The 15,673-nt window shown below is 44.4% G+C and overlaps 1 protein-coding gene across 2 annotated transcripts in view; it reads left to right on the top strand.

The window, feature by feature from the left end:
• Positions 1-14,681: 14,681 nt before the first annotated feature.
• AHCTF1 (AT-hook containing transcription factor 1) overlaps positions 14,682-15,673 on the top strand; it is a 77,966-nt gene continuing 76,974 nt past the window's right edge. Inside the window, exon 1 of one of the 2 annotated variants that reach the window (XM_035010994.1) lies at positions 14,682-15,014. The gene's annotated coding sequence lies outside the window, so the exon portion shown is untranslated. The remainder of the gene's footprint in view (positions 15,015-15,673) is intronic. The other variant, XM_035010997.1, reaches the window with a different exon arrangement.

Raw genomic sequence — 15,673 nt, 5'->3', positions numbered from 1 at the left:
CCCACGTGAAGGACCTGCCTCATGGAAGCTGGTTTTGCAGACAACATGGATTCCTCCTGCTGAGGATTCTCCGCCATTGGCCCGGGACTTGCCTCTAGGTTCTACTCTCTGGTCTAGGAGCCTGGATTAGTTTTCTAGGGCTGCTGTAACAAATGACCACAAACTGAAACTTGCTCTCTTACTGTCATGGAGGCGTCCAACATCACAGCGTCAGCAGGGCCACGCTTCCCCCAAAGCCTCTCAGGGGAGATCCTCCTGTGTGTCTTCTGGCTTCCGGTGGCCCCAGGTGTTCCTTTCTTGCGGCTGCATCAGTCCAATCTCTGCCTCCCAGGGACACCTTACCTCTGTGTCTGTGTCTCTTCTCTTCTTAAAAGACACCAGTCATGTTGATTTAAGGGGCCATCTTACTCCGGTATGATGACGGACCTCATCACATATACCTATTTCCAAATGAGGTCACATTCTGAGATACTGGGATATCTGAGATACTATGGTCTTCACCATAGCTTTAAATTTTCTTTATTATTTAAGTATAGTTGACATACAATGTTATATTGGTTTTTGCACAACAGTGTGACTCAATGATTCCATACACTACTCAGTGCTCACACAGTAAATATAGTCACCTTCTGTCACCATCCAACGTTATTGCAATCTTACTGACTGTATTCCCCATGCTGTACTTTTCATCTCCCTGACTGACTTATTTTATAAGTGGCAGTTTGCACATTTTAATCCCCTTCACCCATTTTGGCCACCTCCCCCCCGCCAGTGGCCACCAGTCTATTCTCTGTATTTATGAGTCTGTTTCTCTTTTTGTTTGCTCATTTATTTTGTTTTTTAGATTCCACATATAAGTGAAATCATATGGTATTTGTCTTTCTCTGAGCAACTTATTTCACTTAGCATAATACTCTCTAGGTCCAACCATGTTGGTGCAAATGGTAAGATTTCTTTCTTTTTTATGGTTGAGTAGTATTCTATTGTGTGTGTGTGTGTGTGTGTACCACATCTTTGTCCATTCATTTATCAACCGACACTTGAGTTCCTTCCAAATCTTGGCTATTATAAATAAAGCTGCAATGAACAGAGGGGTGCAGTATATCTTTTCAAATTAATGTTTTCATTTTCTCTGGGTAATACTCAGTAGTGGAAGTGTTGGATCATTTGGTATTTCTTTTCTTAATTTTTTGAGAACCCTCTATACTGTTTTGCACAGGGGTTGCACCAGTGTCCATTTCCACCTACACTTTTTATCCAGATCCTCACCAATACTGGTCATTCTTTTGTCTTTTGGATACTAGCCATTCTGACAGGTCTGAGGTGATATCTCATTGTTGTTCTGATTTGCATTTCCCTGATGATGAGCACCTTTTCATGTGTCTGCTGGCCATCTGGATGCCTTCTTTGGAAAAATGTCTATAAATGTATTCTGCACATTTTTTGATTGGATTATTTGTGGGGGGGGTTTTTGTGGTGAGTTGTATCAGTTCTTTATATGTGTTGAATATTAACCCCTTATCAGATAAATCATTTGTAAATATCTCCTCCCTCCCCTTCAATAGATTGCCTTTTCATTTTGTTGATGGTTTCCTTTGCTATGCAAAAACATTTTACTTTGGGGTAGCCCTCACAGTTTGTTTTTGCTTTGTTTCCCTTGCCTGAGGACATATATCCTAAGTATGTTGCTAAGGCTGATGTCCAAGAGATTATGTCTGTTTTGTTTTAGGAGTCTCATGGTTTCAGGTCTCCCAGTTAGGTCTTCAGTTGATTTTGATTTTGAGTTTGTTGTTGTGTGTGGTGTAAGAAAGCAATCCAGTTTCATTCTTTGGCATGTGGCTGCCCAGGTTTCCCAACACCATTTATTGAAACTGTCTTTTCCCCAAAGTACATTCCTTCCTCGTTTGTCATAGATTAATGACCATATATGCATGGGTTTATGTCTGGGCTCTCTATATTGTTCCATTGCTCTGTGTCAACATATATTTTAGGGAGCACACAATTCAACCCAAAACAGAGACCAAGAGTCCAGGCAATTATTCCCCAAACAGGTGACTGGGCCAAGAGTGACTGACATCATGACTGAATGTGCACACACACTGGGAATTTCTTAGTGCCTCCATGGGAGGCCAACTGTATGACAACAAGCTTTAATTGTGTGGAAAGCACAATATTCCTACAATATGAATAACACCCTTCTGTCATAAGAGAATGATTAAGGTCAAACTCTTGGTTTATTACTAAATATATGTTGACTGGTAGTAAACAAGTGAAGGTGGAATTTGAAGAAACTAGAGGCATCTGCTTAATTTTCTTAAATGTATAGTTCTCATAGGAATAGCTAATACTTCCTGAGCACTTGTTAGGTTCCAAGTAGAGTTGACCATTGAACAACACCTGGGTTAGGAGCACAGACACAGTCGAGAATCCACATGTAACTTTTAACTCCCCCAAAACTTACATACAAATAGAGTACTATTGACTAGAAGCCTTACCAATGACACAAAGTCAATTAACACATATTTTGTATGTGTATTTTATCCTGTATTCTTACAATAAAGCTAGAGAAAAGCAAATGTTGTTAAGAAAATCATTAGAAAGGGGAGCCTGGGTGGCTCAGTTGGTTAAGCGTCAGACTCTGGATTTCAGCTCAGGTCACCATCTCAGGGTCATGGGATCAAGCCCTGCCTTGGGTTCCATGCTGAGCATGGAGCATACTTGGGATTCTCTCCCCCTCCTCCTGCCCCTTCTCCTCTGCTCTCTCTATCTCTGAAAAAAAAAGAGAGACACACACACACACATACACAATTGTTACTATGGACTGATGGTTATGTTATAAAATAGAGCAGTAATTAGTCTTTTCCATTACTTTGCAATGTGGAAAAGGTGTCAGCAGTCACACTGACCACACACAAGAAGGCAGGTGGAGGTGAAAAGGATCAGTCACTTGGTGGAGGTGGGAAGGATCAGTCACTCTGGGAACATGTAAGAATGAGGACATTCAGCTCAGTCAGAAAGGAAAGCCCATGGTTCATGCGAGAGAGCTCTGTAGGAGACACTAGTCCCATGCTTTCAACATGGCCGTATTGAGCCACAGTTCAGGTTCATGTGCATCTCATAGCATTAAGTTAGAGAAAAATACCACACTATGGTGTTTCTATTTTCATTCTTACCAGCAGTGTCCTTCCTCTTTGTTCCTTGCTTTAATTTTGTTTGTTCTGGAGTTGCTGTCGCCCCTGGAAAACTTTTGCATATGGTTGTTTCCCTGAATATTATGCTACCATTCTTGAAAGCATTTCTTCCCTCATTTTGACGAGGGAAGAAAACTAGTATTTATTGGACCCCTACTATGTGTTTGGCACTATCCTGAGGGTTTTACACAGGCTGTACACTTTAAGTCCCAATGACAACTCAAGCAGGGAGGCACTATTATCACCCCAGTGTCCCCATGAGGGAGTCGATGCTGAGAGAGATGCGCTGGGGCTGCAGAGTTGTGGGATGAATGACAGGTGTAAACCCTCAGCCTCCCGCTTCTCTTCCCTTCTGTGAGCCAGTTGCTGGGCTATATCACTAGAAAACTCCTCTGTCAATGCTAAACTGCAATAATACCAACAAAATAACAAAAGAGACAACTATGTGTTGTACTCCTGGCATGTATCATGTGTCATCATTAGTCTTATCCCTATAACAACAGCTCTACTTAGTTGGTTTTATTTCCCAATTTTATTGCTAAGGAGCCAGGGCTGGAAGGTAAATCAACATACTGCCTTCTTCACTGAGAAAGTTCCTCTTGAGAGAAAGTCAGTGCATTTAGTGAATGATTTCACATTCTGGTAGCAGCATCTTAGTTCCTTGAAGACCTATCTAGACTGCTTGAAGACCATGCTTGGAGTAGTGCTGCCTTTGAAAGGTCAGGTAAATCAGTTGGGGTCTCACAGGCAATGAGTTGTAGAGACAGGATTCCAGCCCAGGTCAGACTGTGCTCTCTCCCAGCATTGCGCTGTCTTCCCCGGTATTCACGGACCGAGGTGATGGCCCCAGCAAACAACCCTGGAAAATGTGCTTTGTCTCCCCCATTCCCTGCCATGATTTGACAGTAAATATATTATAGCAGGAAGAACAAGGGCTTTCATAAATGATCTGTTAGAATTATAGAAGAGTGTATGGGGCGCCTGGGTGGCGCAGTTGGTTGAGCTTCCGACTCTTGGTTTTGGCTCAAGTCATGATCTCAGAGTCATGAGATCGAGCCTTGAGTTGGGCTCCACACTGGGTTGAAGCCTGCTTAAGATTCTCTCTTTCCTTCTCTCTCTGCCCCTCCTGCTCGTGCACTCTCTCTCCCTCTGAAATAAAGAAGGTGCCTTTTTGGGGTGCCTGGGTGGCTCAGTCAGTTAAACATCTGCCTTCTGCTCAGGTCGTGATCTCCAGGTCCTGCGACTGAAACTTGCATCAGTCTCCCTGCTCAGCAGGGAGTCTGCTTCTCCCTCTCCCTCTGCCCCTCACCCCCCCATTCATGCTCTCTCTCTCTCAAATGAATAAATAAAATCTTTTAAAAATAAAGCTTAAAAAAAAAAGAAGAGTGTAATATTGGTACATAGTAACTTGTAGAAGTGAGAGCAAGTTATCCCCCAAGAAAATAAGGGACATAAAATTGTCCTTTGAATGACAAATGAATGAAATTCACACATATCATGGATAGACTTGAGCATCAGTGAGAGTGAATCAAGAGACTGAATGAATACATGTGGGTGGAGAAGAGTGGAAACACCCATACATCACTGGCAGGCACCTGGAAGCAAACTCAGGGAGCCAGCCTGGTTGTAGTTGCACCAGCAAACCCCCCCTCCATTGTACTGGGCTCTTTCTGGACTGACCTTGCACTCACATTGGCAGCAGTGAACCTTTTCTCCCTGGGACAGGAAGTCAGGGGCCTGGAGCTGGCCGTGTGTATCCAGCACAGACTGTCCTCTGTTGTGAGGCAATTGTGAGTCATTGGGCTTCTCAGGCCTGGATGAAATCTCTCTCAAAACAATTCCCCCTTCAAACTCTGATTTCATGTTCATCAAGCAATCTCTTGATTATTCCATTTCCCAGGTACTTCACTATAGGAAAAGGGGGTGCTCTGGAGAGGAGTTACAGGGATCCTAGTTAAAACAAGGAAATATCCACTACTGTAAGTTAATAAATTAGAATTTGTATTTATATATAAACTTCTTACAAACGTGGTTCCTACAAGTCAATCTCCTTGAGACAGATGAGCTCTGGGAGTCCTGGCAGGACTCAGTTTCTGGACCTCCGAGGCCGAGACTGGAGCCGGGTCATGGTGCCGTCACCCCGAGGGGGTCTAAAGGGCTGCTGGCCAGATCCGTCGCTCTTAAAGCTCTTCCTCCCAACCTTCAACGACAAGTACAATGGTTGGCCATATAAATGCCAGGAAACAAGTGAAGGTCAGCAAACTCTTCAGAAGGCTAAAAAGTAAATCAGATGGCACACAAATCAAGAGATTAATAGGAACCACGTAATTCAGAAAAGTAGCAAAGGAAAGACCAAGCTTTGGAAGAGAATGAAATTAAAAGTACGTTGTAGGGCAACAGAAAATGTCACGGTGTCCACATGAGGCTCTGTCATGCAGGGATTCGTGGGCCCAGAAAACATCAGGAAGCACTCAGGTGGTCAGTGGCAGCGGCAGCGGGGTGGGGGGGTTGTCAGGAGAGTCACAGGGCTTGAAAGCAGGGACCTGAGGATGATGCCAGGACTGGCAAGTGGGGGGAAGGGTTTGCCATTTCCGCTGCTCACTCTTAGGGGAAAGAAAATGAGCTAAAACAAAAACAAACAACTGAAAACATCTGTATTTATGGAGCTATGGCATGGCTTTAGATTTCTCTCATCTTCTGGTCATCTAAAGCTTTTCAGAGCACTAAGAATTCAAAATGGGAGTCATCAGGAAGGCTTCCCTGCTTGAAATAAATCTTCGTCTGGAAACCGTGGGGTGCTCCAGCACAACCCATACCCAAGGAGTTCCTTGGTGTAGACTGTAAGCTGCCCTAAGAGAGCCCAGCAGAGGCTGTGTCTCGGCTCCAAGGTGCACAGTACAGGGCTGGGATTGCCTGCGGCAGGTGTGTCGCCACCCCACCCCCCCCAGCCAAGTCCAGGGCAGCCATATCCACGTGAGATGCAAATTAAAGCACCTCTCCCCACATCTACTTCTCATTGACAGTAAAGGGAGAGCCCCCCGTGTTTGTTTTTATGCACAGATACCTCTATCTTTTTTTCTTTCTTGCTCTCCAACTCCTAGAAAGAAGAGAAAGCATATTCATTTATTTCTTTAAAAAAAGTGAACGCCTATAGATGGCAGGTTCTTCGAGGAGTGTTGCAGAAAAGTGACAGAGCCACTAACAAAGCTTGCCAGGTGGTCAGGAAGATAACTTATAAAAAAATAATCAGAATACAGTGATACGAGATGTTGTAATGCATCCCTGAACACTTCCTGTGTCAAGACAATGAATGGGCTTCCCAACCAGTGCAAATAGCAATATCGCTCATTAACTCCCTTTGTCTGGAGTGGCCCTTCCATTAACTTGCTGCCAACACACCAGATAGTAGCAGCAATAATGGATGAAGATTATTTTATTTATTTATTTATTTATTTATTTATTTATTTATTTATTTATTTATTTATTTATTTTAATTCTGGTTCATTAGGCTGGAAACGCTTTGCTTCTCATATCTCAACTGTGTTTTGTTTCTTGTCTAATTACCCATGTTGATGTTGGAAAATGGGCAGGAGAATAGACTTTATTTATTTGGTTTGCAGTTGTGTCATAAAGGGTAATTAATTTTCTTCTAGTTGAAGTAAATGGGATACAGCAACTCAGGAACACAGTGGGATGTCTGGTTTCAGTTTGCCAAAACTAAACACGACTTTGAGCAAGAATCCCATTGAAATAGGTTGGGTTAGGTCATTTCGAAGGGCCCTCTGACTCTGGTGACCCATGATTTATATATGAAATTATGTATTAGATGGGTTAACATTAAAAATCAATGACTAGCAACTTAGAAGAAAAAGCTTAATACAGCGATAGCCTGATATTCATGTAGAACAATTCATCCGAAACATCAGAGAAACATGTTCCATAACCTCACACATTGTTCTTTAAATAAGTCATCTAATGTCCAGCAAAGTGTTGGCACCAGCGAATACTTGGTAGAAGTTCAAAGTTTACTACATGTTGTTACACATAATCCTTATAACAGACACAGACACAGAGGCTTGGACAGTTTAAGGTCTTTCTCCACGGACACAGATAGCGAAGGTAACATCATCTTTGGGATGGACATCCGCTCCCTGTGAATTCAGTGCTTTTGTGTTTCAACATACTGCTTCTCAAAGTGTTTCATGTTTCCAGAAAATTCTCTGGAGAATGCTGCTTTCAACCACGTGCTGGAGACGCTGCCCCCATTGTGTTGGCGTTGCGGCTGGTCTAGAGTGGAATGTGGCTCAGGCTGTGCTGGCCTGTGGGCCTGATGGTCTGGGGGGTTGCGACGGCTGACCTGAAGTTGGGAGCCACAGTTTCAGATCTCTTGTTCTCCAGGAGGCTGACAATACACAGGTTTGAAGTGTGCCAACAAAAATAACAAAGGAAAGAAATGATTCTAATTAAATACCATTAACAAAGTCACTGGGTTCTTAAGGACCAGCCTGCAACTGTCATTGAATGACATATGGAGATTTATTATAAGTAACAAACGGTTTCCAAATCAGCTGGAATCATACCCAAGCCTGCTAAGGTTGGTTTTCATGTATCACTTTGTCTTTTCATGGTTCTGCCCCATGACTCCACCCAAGTCTTACAGTACCAGTGGGACTGTATTTGACTCTTTGAAATCTTTATGATCTTTATTTTTTAATTTTTTTAGATTTCATTTATTTATTTTAGAGATAGAAAGAGTGCACACGTTGGGGGTGGGGGCAGAAAGAGAGAGAGAGAATCTCAAGCAGACTCCCTGCTGAGTGTGGAGCCCCATGCGGGACTCAGTCTCATGATCCTGAGATCATGTCCTGAGCTGAAATCAAGAGTCGGACACTCAACCGACTGAGCCACCCAGGCACCCCCTTTATGGTCTTTATTCTTTATTTTTATTTTTTGGGGGGAAGACATTTTCATGATCTTTAAACTGAGAAACTCTTGATCATCTTCTCTAATCCTTGAACACTAACTCAAAAAGACAGGTATTCTTCTACGATGGCTTTGCTGTGTCCCTCCTCCCTCTGCTTTCGAGAAGTTAAAGTTTCCACTGTCTACCCTGCTGAGGAGATAGCTCCCCAGTCTTATTTACTAAAGATTTATCAAGTGTCTGTTTTCCAATAGCTGCTCCATTGATAAGGTAATATATGTTGTCTGACATGGGATTAAAAGATCGCATGAGCGCTATGTCAATAGCCCAGAGAGTGTAAAAACCTCCCAACCGTACAAAAACGTAAATGCTGTGGGAACAATGTATTGCAAGGGGGTGTTTTTTTATTCGTACTTTAATCAAAGCACTGTATTTTGCCAAGTGTATTGAACTTTCATGTCCACAATCTGTGGCAAAGGTAATGAAGGGTAGTTATCTAACTTTAAAATTAGACCCTTTAAGGGGTGCCTGGATGGCTCAGTCAGTTGGGCATCCAACTCTTGATCTCAGCTCAGGTCTTGATCTCAGGGTCACGAGTTCAAGCCCTGCGTTGGTCTCCATGGAGACTACTTTAAAAAAAATAAAATAAAATTAGACCCTTTAAATAAGAGAATGTAGAACCATACAAACAAAAGAAATCTGGGATTATAGAGCCATCATTCAAAAACATAAAAGTGGCAGGCCTTCCTTAATTTTGCCCAACTGGTAGGAAATGAATCTGTGACCCAACCAATTCTTTTGAATACATGGCTTAACCAAAACCAGAAGGTGAAGGTAGAATAGTCCTATGACTGACTAGGACACTGAGTGTTCATTATAATTATCAATAAGATATTCAAGAAAGAGTTGTAGCTCTCTTTGATTTCAAAGGAGGGCTTAGGGGTGCCTGGGTGGCTCAGCCAGTTGAGCATCGACTACTGATTTCGGCTCAGGTCATGATCTCAGAGTCCTGGGATGAGCCTCATGTTGGACTCAGCTCATAGGGAGTCTGCTTGGAATTCTTTCTCTCTCTCTGCCCCATCCCCTGCTTGCACGCACATGCGTGCTCTCTCTCTCTCTCTCAAATAAATAAATATTAAAAAAAGGGAAGGGGTTTTATAAAAAAATATTTCAAACAAAAGGTAATTTTTCATTTTATTATGTTGTCCTCATTGCGTTGCTGAAGGACACAGATACTGGTCTTATCAAGCTTTGTATCCCCAGTGCCTTGAGTAACGACCAGCCTACTGAAAACATTCAGTAAATATTTGATGGATGGACCAACAAATGAATGAATGACAGGGAACTGAAACAAAACTATAATGAAAAATACAACTTGAGAGTTCTGATTTAGAATCTTAGGGATGTAATTTTGATTTTATTAAAGTTCTATATTGTTTTCGTTACTAAACAGGAATTCTGTGGTCTGCTAATAAATAATTCATTTCTAAACCCTACAGATCTTCTACACTTAAACTTATTTTCAGGAGAGGAATGTTCTAGGGTATGCCAAACTTTATCCTGGACATTCCATTGCCGGCTCTCCACTTAGGCATCCTAGTGAACATCTTGTTTTTATTTTCAGGGACATTTCATGCTGAAAAATGGATACCATGTCACCTACGTCCTTCTATAATCAAATCCTACAAATCTACCTGAAGTTTATTAAAAAACCATACAGAGGACCCAAGAAGAAGTAAAGATCAGAAAAAGGCAAAAGGGAAAAAAAAATCTACAGTTTATAATCTAAACCATGTAGAGCTATTGTTTTGACTAACAATTTACAACACTTTGAAAATTTAAAGCACCATGCAAACACCACAGTTCTTATAGGACATGTAAGCTCAATGGGATTCAAATAAGTTCATGAGAAAAAGTAAGGCTGAGAATCCATCGAATAAACTAGGCAGAAAGCAATTATTAAAATGGGTGACCTATTCCCTCACTGGAATATCAGACTTGGTCGTGCTCATTCCATCACTTTTCAACTGTGCAGAGCCAACTTCTCTTAGCTGGGCTTCCTTAGAGGCAGGAGCTTGGGACAAGTGAGAAATTTGTGAGTTATGAGCAATACTTGCAACACCACTGACTAAAAGAAGCTTGTAACTGTTACATGCTCTCTGAAATCTGGTATATCAACCCCCTAAGGCAATCAGGAGTCTTGAAAAGGCAAAGGTTGAAAAAAAAAATGCCATGATATGTGAGCGTGTGGCAGAATTTCAAGATCCATCATTAATGATGTTTTCTGGGCTAAGGAAGAGAGAAATCAGACCCTTGATAGTTTTAGTTAAAATATACAGATCTTTCGATGCCTGGGTAGCTCAGTCGATTAAACCTCTGCCTTCAGCTCAGGTCGTGACCCCAGAGTCCTGGGATTGGCCCAGCTTTGGGCTCCCTGCTCAGGGAGGAGTCTGCCTCTCCCTCTCCCTCTATCCCTCCCCCAACTCTTGCGCAGGCGCACTCTCTCTCCCCAATAAATAAAGTCTTTAAAATATATATATATATATGTATATATATATATACACACACACACACACACATACAGATTTTAAGAACTAACATTGGGAGAGGAGGATGTGAAAAACAAGGAGAGGCAGAAAAGGAAATAATTTTTAAGAAGAGATTAATTGTGGTACCATGTTCATGACAAATACTATCAGTGTTCAGAGGGAAAGAAAGAAACTATGTGGCTTTTTGGGGTATCATTCATGTAAAACATTCTTACAAGGGCATAATGACATAATAAGGATGCCTGGCTGGCTCAAATGACTCTTAAACTCTAGATTTGATTTAATATCTATTTTTTTTTTTAAAGAAAACAAATAAAATCCATCCCAAAGTATTTGTGGAAAATCATCTGACAATGTGTTTCCCCATCTATAAAATGACCTGTTTGGCCTGAATATCTCCAGTGTCCCTTTTAATCAAACACTGTATATTTTGCTTTGAATGGTGAAATCAAAACATATACACTAATTCACTAAACAATTATCTACTAATTTATATGTTGGCATTATGCCATCTCTGGAAGCATCGTGGGGAACAAAAAAAATAACATTCTTCAGTCACCAAGCTAATTGTCAATTGGGAAAGTCAAGGGTGGGGCACTGCTTGTTCTAACCAATAATCTCTACAAGAATAATGAAAATGTAACTGTTAGGACAAAGGATTGCCTCTATTTGAGACAGACAAGCTCCCTTTGTTGTTGTTTTGCTGTTAAAGCAGAAAAGTTCCCTGCCCCCACCAATTTCTTCGTAAAATAAACAAGATCTAAATCACAGCACTTCAGTGAGATTCTAAGATCTCTGAAATCACATGGTTGTCTGTTTGCTCCCAGGATGCTGGCATGGTCTTAAAATATTGCCTCTTAAATAAACATTCCAAATGGAAGCATGAGGGTCCCCACTAGACATGATCATTTTGTCGACTTTTTACCAAAACCAAAACCATAACCAAAAAAAACCCCAAACCTTATTGACCATATAGGTAAAAAGGGAATGAAGTTCTGAGCTGGGCACATACTTTTCTTTAATCTCTGCAAGAGCCCTGCAAGGGAAGTAAGTAACGTTCTCCCTTCTTCCCAGAGGAGAGATCAGGTTCAGAGAGGGAAGTAATTCAGTTAAAGTCAGGTTGCCAGAAAGTAGTGAAAAGGATTAAAACCCAAGTTCTTTTGACTCCAAATGACCATATTCTTTTCACGACACAATGTTTCCTCCAGTAAGGGAAAGCTTTGAGGCCATGTTTACCAAGGTCCATCCTGGGGAACACCAATGAGGCCAGATGATCCAAGAGCATAAATGGAGTCCACGGTCAAGTAACTTTGGGAAATGCCAAGCCTATTAAAGGCTGTGAGGTAATATGTAAAAGAAATGTTTGATTTTATTTAATCAGTTTTTCCCCAAACTCATTTGACTAGCAAATCCAGATTTTTTCCCTCATTTAGTACTTATTAACATCTCTTGGAACTAACAAATAATTTGCCATATGCTTAAATGACTGAAAAAGAGGAAAAAGGGTTGAACGAGAGCATTAAAGTGAAAATTCACTTTTCGAATGGAATTTAAATAAACAACTAGCAGTTATGAGGGTAGCGATACAGGGGCGCCTGGGTGGTTCAGTTGGTTAAGCGACTGACTGCCTTCAGCTCAGGTCATAATTCCAGGGTTCTGGGATCGAGCCCCGCATTGGGCTCCCTGCTCGGCCAGAAGCTGGCTTCTCCCTCTCCCATTCCCCCTGCTTGTGTTCCCTCTCATGCTGTCTCTCTCTCTCTGTCAATTAAATAAATAAATAAAATCTTAAAAAAAAAAATGTGAGATATAGTCTGCTCTCAGGTTGACGGGGGTAATGGGAGGGGGATGGAGGGAGTTGGAGGCAAACAGGGAAACAGACATAAAATCACAGCATATTTTCAGGGCAAGTTCTTAGTAATGAATGTGGGTTAAAGTTGAAGAGAAGTTTTGGGAGAGAAAAGAGGCTTGAGCTGGACCCGAGGGATATTGAGATTTAGACAGGGGAGAAGCTGGGAGACACTGAAAGGCAGAAATATGTTTGGAGGATAGTTGATGTGGGATCATCGAGCACAACGGTCAAGAATTCCTGAGACCTTTTTGGTGCAAAAGGTGTTTTTATTAGAGCGCGGGGACAGGATGTGTGGGCAAAAAGACCTGCACTGTGATTGTGAGGAGTGACTGATCATATAGGGTCTTCTATCCTATGGAGGTGAAGGGGACATTAGGGCTCCAGGAAACTGAGTTTATAGGTTCCTGGAGGTCTATTATTAAGATTGTGTTTTTCTTGTAAATCATTAAGACATTACAAACTGTAGTGGAGTTTCAAGTCCTATATGACTGTGATCTTTATCAGTTGACCATTTATTTTTCCTTTGCCTTGTTCTTAGGCAGTTACTAGTGCCTGAGGAATATCTGATATATATATATCAGATGCGGGTCTGTGAGGGGTTTCAGCTCATGTTTTGCCCTCGGTTTGCCTTTTGCTTTCTCATCAGAGTGAAAAAAGGATCCTCAGAACTACGGAGGGAAATAAAATAGGACAGGTAGGATTGGTCCAGATTATAGATAACCGTACAGAAACCATTCTGCTGGTAATGATGAAAGGAAAGAATAAAATCTGATTTAGAAAGTTGATTAATCTGTAATAATAAGTATGAGGAGATAGACTTTTGAATTTTACAACTAGCAGGCCCTTAGAGAAAAGTTAACAGGCGTATGTGTAACGAGTCAATTCTCTAATCCAGTCCCCCTTGCTCTAAAGCTAACTGAAGCCCAGAGAGGTCACTTGATTTTCCTAATGTCACACAGCTTTAGGAGCAGGATACCAAAGTTAAGAACTCAAGAAGTTCAGGACTCATGGATTGAGCATAAAATGGTGCCAAAGAAAGTAAGTGTAGGATGGGAAGCAAGGCTATGACATAAATCAGCACATTTGCCAGAGGGATTTCTGTTTGAAACGGCCTATTTAAAATAATTAAGACAAACAACCAAAACCCCTTTTAACTCTGCTGCCGCAGCTTAGCCCAGTACCTTTGCAAATATGTTGTTACATTTAGATGTTGCTGTCAATAAAGAAACACAAATTACAGAAAAAAGGAAATTACATTTTAAAAGGTAGCATATCTCAAAAAAACATACGGGAGAGGGTAACAGAAAAGGACAGACCTTCCTGAAAACAGAAGCGGCCTGCTACAATCTTCCCTCTACCTTACGTTAATAATCCTTTTATTTGGTATTTACTATCAGGGACATAATTGACATCTATTTGTTTGAAACGCGTTTGGTGCTGGGACTAGCTTCAAAGATACTAACAACAAATTAAAGAAATTCCTACGGCGACCAAAATGGGAACTGATTCGGGGTAAAACTAGGAAAAAGATTCGACTAGGCGGCGTGACACCGGTGGCCACGAAAGCAAGCGCGGGTATTTAAAAATATGTAAGAGGAAGAAAAACATTTCCCCAGTAGGCCCACCTTGGGCTCGAAGAGTCGGAGCGCAGGGAACGAAAACCACCGAGCGCACACGCGCCTGCCACGGGGACAGTGACCACCCCATGGCCGCCAGTGGACAAGGTTACAGGCTAACGTGGCGGCATTCTCCGGCACCGCCAGGCAGGCGGATCCCGGCTGCCACTGCCAGAGACTATCACCCCGGACTCCGCGCGAATACGCGCGCCCGGCCGCCACAGCGGGGTGGAGCGAAAAGCATCGCGGGACTTGTAGTTTCACCCAGCCCCGCCCCAGCAGCTCTTTGGAGACGGCGAGATTCTGTTTTATGTAAATGACCCGCCGGTGCCAAGCAGGCTTCCCTTCCCTCCCCCCACCTTCTCCTGCGAGAGTTTGAAAATTCCCGCGGAGCCGGCGCCTAGGCCCGAAAGACTCGCGAGAACTGAGGTCTCCGAGCCGCGATCTCCTTTCCGGCCGCTGCCCTCCCTCCGCGCCCTCCCTCCGCGCCCCGCCCCTCCCCACCCCTCCCCCGCTTATAAGGCTGGGTCGGTCCGCCCGGGGGAATGCTTAAAGCAGGCTCGGCGCTGTCTGAGTGTGGGAGGCAGAGTCGCGGGAAGGAGGACCCGGAACCGCGGCGCAGGCAGCGGCGGCGTCGGAGTCGCCGATTTGTGCGCCGACCTGCAGCCGGCGGAGGTGCCCCGGGCGCTGTGGGTCTGCGGCGGCCGGCGAGGTCGCGGGCGGAGGCTGGAGGTGTGGCGGCAGCAGCGGCGGCGGCGTGCGCGCCCTGCCTGTGGCGGCCGTGTCTCCCGGGAGATGCTGTGACGGACCCGCGCGGGAGGAGCTCGCGTGCGGCCTTGCGACCCCTGCACTCAGCGGTCGGGGCGGTCAGCCGCCCGCCCTGCGCAGGTAGGGGAAAGGCGGTAGGGGCCGGGCGGGCGCTCGAGGGCGGGTCCGCGCGGCCTGGGCCGCAGGGCCGCGGGCCTCCACGCGCGGGGCCGGGGACCGGGGGCCGGGGCGCGCGGCGCGGGGGCGGGGGCCGGCGGCCGTGCTCGAGGGGCCGGGCGGGCGGGCGGACGCGGTTGGCGGCGGGGGTGGCGCGCTCAGGGGGGCCCCCGGGTAGAGGATTACATAACCCCCGACCGGCGGCACATGGCGGCGGAGAGGCGTTGCGGGATCCGCCTTCCGCGCCGTCGGCCCGGCCCGCGGCGTGCCCTGGGCGCCGTGCTCCGGGGCGGTGGAGACCTTGGCCGGCCTGGCGCCGGGCGAGCCCGCTGGGCGGTGGAGCCGGTCTTCCGTCGGCGTGTGCTCCACATGCTCCTGGGCCTGGCTCGGGTGAGTCCGCGTCACGGGAGGGGTCGGGCTCGGGATTGGAGAGTGCGGCGAATTGGTCAGCACGTCTTGGGGTGGCTGTTAATTCGCCTTCCCGGTCCCCCCCGGAATTTGAGGGCGATCACTTTTGTTACTAGTTGAGTGCTGGGCTGTGGGGAAGGTTAGTTTGTTCTCAGCGCCAAAGAGGTCCATGCTCGCTGTTACCTTTTTTCAAATTGGCCGTTTGAGAAGTATTT

This window comes from Mirounga leonina, unplaced genomic scaffold (genome assembly GCF_011800145.1).
Source record: "Mirounga leonina isolate KUSES-001 unplaced genomic scaffold, KU_Mleo_1.0 Mir_154, whole genome shotgun sequence".
Classification (NCBI taxonomy): domain Eukaryota; kingdom Metazoa; phylum Chordata; class Mammalia; order Carnivora; family Phocidae; genus Mirounga; species Mirounga leonina.
This window is presented reverse-complemented; position numbering and strand designations above follow the sequence as displayed.